Source organism: Camelus dromedarius, chromosome 21 (assembly GCF_036321535.1).
Source record: "Camelus dromedarius isolate mCamDro1 chromosome 21, mCamDro1.pat, whole genome shotgun sequence".
NCBI classification, from domain to species: Eukaryota; Metazoa; Chordata; class Mammalia; order Artiodactyla; family Camelidae; genus Camelus; species Camelus dromedarius.
In genome coordinates this window covers 11613888-11618073 of record NC_087456.1, presented here as the reverse complement: position 1 = coordinate 11618073, position 4186 = coordinate 11613888, and the positions used below count along the sequence as shown (strand labels likewise).

General features: G+C 51.0%; 1 pseudogene; it reads right to left on the bottom strand.

Moving 5' to 3' along the window:
- Window positions 1–424: 424 nt before the first annotated feature.
- Window positions 425–2319, bottom strand: LOC105099344 (centrosomal protein of 170 kDa protein B-like; annotated as a pseudogene).
- Between the last annotated feature and the right edge of the window lie 1867 nt (window positions 2320–4186).

Sequence of the window (4186 nt, the reverse complement as noted above, 5' to 3'; positions counted from 1 at the left end):
CACCGAATGACCCCACTGCCCAGCCCCTCTCCCTCCGCTTGGTCCCGGCCAGCACAAATGGACAGGCCAATAAGCACGTGTCCCTCAGCCCACGAGGCAGGGCGGGGCCTTTTGGGACTGGGGAGGCTGCTGCAATGGCACAAACCACTCTTTACTCGAAAGCTAAAGACAAAACTGACAGCGATGGAGAGGGGGCAGGGTACACGCCGGCGATGCTGGCCCTTGGCATCGGCCACAGCAGAAGCAGGGTGGGAGCTAGATAACATGGCTGGGGTGCTGGCTGGGATCTAAGGAGGGGGCCTGGAACCCATGGGGTTATGGCATGGGTAGGGGTCTTTGTGGTGAACTGTTTGCCGCCAGGAGGGAAAAGCAGCAGTGGACAGTGTGGGCGGGAGGCACGGGACCCAGGCACAGGGAGGCCGCCCTATCCCCCGCCCCCTAGATCAGGAACCTCTGCTACGTGGAGGAAGTCGGGGAGGAGGGTGGGGTCTGGGAGGCGAGGCGACCCGCAGTTTGCTTGCTGCTGCGGGAAGCTCCTCTGAAGCAGGGCAGAGGTGGGTGAGGACTGGCTCTGGGCGGCTTGTCGGCCCTTCTCGAGCTGGGCTATGCCCGCAGGGCCCCCGTTTGCAGGTCCAAACCCACGTTCCCACTGGGTTCCAAAATGGCGTTGATGACTCGGGGAGGGGGAGGGTCAGTCCGGCTTCCTTCGCCCACCCAGGGGCCTCCCGCCCAGTGCACTTCCAGCTGCTTCTGCACTTGCCTGAGTTCTTTGAAGATGGAGCTGATTTCTTTGTTGGACGTCTTCAGGATGGGCACCTCGTTCTTGGCATTGATCCTGGCTTCCAGGTCCTCCCACACACGCCCCGAGTTCTGAAAGAGGATCTACTGGGCGAGGTGCTCGGTGTTCTCGCGGATGACGTGGGTTGGACGGCTGGGACACGGGATTCAGCATTGGGTTGTCGAATCACCTCTTCACGGTTCCAAGGCCGCGTCCTGTTGGCCAGGGATCCTCACAGCGGTCGTTCATGTTCTGGTCCAGGTCCGGAGAGCTCAGGGAGCCCGGTGGCACCTTCTGGAAGTTGAGGCTGGCCTCGGGGGTGTGCTGCACCAGTTCCTCGCCGGCGGAGATGGTGGAGGAAGGGGTGCTGGGCCCATTGCTCAGAGAAGGGCTGCGGGCAGGCCCTGAGGAGCCCAGCGAGTCACAGTCTCCAGCCACGTCGTGGATGTCCCGGGCCAGGATGGCCACGTCCTTCACCAGTGTCTGGCTCAGCCTGGCGATCTCAGCAAGGTCGGTTGTCTGGCGACGAAAACATAGGGGTCAGGCTCTTCCTCGTCGTCTGTGTCCCGGAGGCCAGGGGTCCGGGGTGGGCCCGGCGAGAGCCACCAGCCCTGGGGTCTGCGTGGCTGTTGAGGCATGGGAGCGTGTGTGTTTGGAGGAGCTGTGGTGGGAGCCGCACTCCCCCTCGGAAGTGGACGTGCAATCTGAATCCTGCTGCCGGCGACTCGTGTCTCGGGTGAGTGAATCGGTTCTGGGTGAGGAGTAGCGGTCGCTGCCCGGGCGCACCCTTCTAAAGGGCTGGCAGGGGACGACGGCGGTGTTGGTGGCCTTCCTGGCAGTGGCCCGAGCCTTGGCCACGGTGGGCTTTCAGCGGGCGCAGTACAACTTGACCCTGCGGCCGAGAAGCCAGCTTGGGTGGGGGTGGCCTGTGAGTCGCTGGAGCCCGTGAAGGAGCTGGCCTGTTTCCAGGACATAGCCAGGATGTCCAGGTGAGACAGCTGGTCGCCCCAATGGCTCAGGGTTGGCCGGGGGACCCCACTCCACAGCCTCTGTGTCCGAGGCGTCCCCCAGTTGGGCCCGTATCTGCCGGGAGGCCAGCGTGGGCTGTGGGGTGGACAGGCTGTTGGAGGGGGTCGGTGCTTGCTGCACCTTCTGGACACTGAGCCGCAGTGCTGTTCTTCCCGGGCAGCATCAGATGGTGGTGGGGCCGTGGGTCTGCGGCGAAGCCCTGGCCGCCCTGCCCCAGTGGCCGTGGGGGGCTCGTGGTCAGAGGTGATCGTGTCTGCACCGGTTGGGTGGGTGAGGCTGGAGCCTCGTTCCTCATCTGGCCAGTCCAAGGACCCCTGGGAACCATAGCCTCAATGCAAGGCCAGGTGCCTTGCCGGCTCTCCGCGGCCCATGTCGGTCGGGCCCAGTGGGCGAGGCTGCTTCTCTGAGAGTCGCTTGACGGCGCTGCTCAGCAGTCTTACTTTTAAGAAAAGAACGTTGTTGGGAGCATTTGAATGAGTTAATACAAATAAAACAAAACAAATGCCTAGCATATAGTGATTACTGAATAAATGTTTATTATTATTTATTATTATCATCATCATCATCTTTATTATCTTTATTATTCTCTTGGATATGATTCATATTTTTTCTGGAAGCAACCTGAACTTGTGGTGGGAAATTTACTGTGACTTTGGGCACATAACATAAACCCTCTGAACCTCTGTTTCCTCCTCTATAAAATGTGAGTAATAATTGTACCTACTTCTTAGGTTGTCGTAAAGATTTAATGAATTGATGCACCTAAAAGGTTTAGAACAGTGCTTGGCATGTAAGTGTACACTGAATATAGCTACTTGTATTACTGCTTCTGTACTATCTTCCAACCCTTGTTACTCCATGGAACTCAGCTCAAACTCACCACCTAGTTGTTTTTTCTTTTCTTTTCTTTTTTTTTTTTTTTTTTTTGGCTTGCTCCTGTTTCTGCCCAAGAGCCGTCGAGCATCTTTTAACTCGTTATCCCTCACCTTAGTATGGGGCACTGCACACTGAGATGCTCAGTATCTGCTGAACAAACCAGTGGACAGAGCTACAGAACTGAAAGCTGGACACCTCACCCTCAAGGAGACATTTAGCTTTCAGTGTTGTGAGAGCACTTCAGTTCCTGGTCTTCCTTGCAGTATGGATGAGAAGTAGTACACTTGCTTTGCTGAGAGTCCCCCTCCTTTATTACATAATGTGTCTTGGGATCTTCTTGGCTCATTCTAACATTTGGGCACTTTTCCTGTAATATCTACCTCCCAGCTCTGTATAGTCAGGTTTACTACTTGGACTAGACTGCAGTGAATTTCATCTGTTTTATCATCACAGTCATCATAGGTTCATGGCCCTATGGTTGACTTTGAATTTGAAAGGTATCCTTTCTGGTATATTAACCTCCTTTCTTCAAAGAGCGTAACAGTAGCTTAACTTCACAGTCTAATGTGAATTCTGGATTTCAAATAACCTTTAACCTCTTGAGGGCAGAATGACAAATACTCCACCAAAGTTCTTTCTTTCTTTTTTTTTTTTTTTTAACATTTTTAATTGATTTATAATCATTTTACAATGTTGTGTCAAATTCCAGTGTTCAGCACAATTTTTCAGTTATACATGAAAATATATATATTCATTGTCACATTTTTTTCTCTGTGAGCTACCATAAGATTTTGTGTTTATTTCCCTGTGCTATACAGTATAATCTTCTTTATCTATTCTACAATTTTGAAATCCCATCTATCCCTTCCCACCCTCCACCCCCTTGGCAACCACAAGTTTGTATTCTATGTCTATGAGTCTGTTTCTGTTTTGTATTTATGCTTTGTTTGATTCTTTGTTTGTTTGTTTGTTTTATATTCCACATATGAGCGATCTCATATGGTATTTTTCTTTCTCCTTCTTGCTTATTTCACTTAGGATGACATTCTCCAGGAGCATCCATGTTGCTGCAAATGGCGTTATGTTGTCAGTTTTTATGGCTGAGTAGTATTCCATTGTATAAATATACCACATCTTCTTTATCCAGTAAGTTATTTCTTTATCTTTAAAGATAGTTGACTCTTCAGACAAAATAATGAGAATGTGTTGTGGGGCTTATAACATATGTATGAGTAAAACAGATGAAATAGATGAAATAGGAAGAATTGATACCAATTCTACATGAGCTTTTCCAGAAAATTGCAGAGGAGGGATTTCCCAACTCATTTTATGAAGCTAACATTATTCTGATACCAGGTCAGAAAAACACATTACAGGAAAACTATAGACCTTCTCCCTTGTATACAGTGAAATGTCTATAATCTCTCACGGGACTCTTAATCCTATTTCACTGTCGTATCTCTTGTCTACAGTAATGTTAGAGTTTCCTAGCTGGTTGTGCTG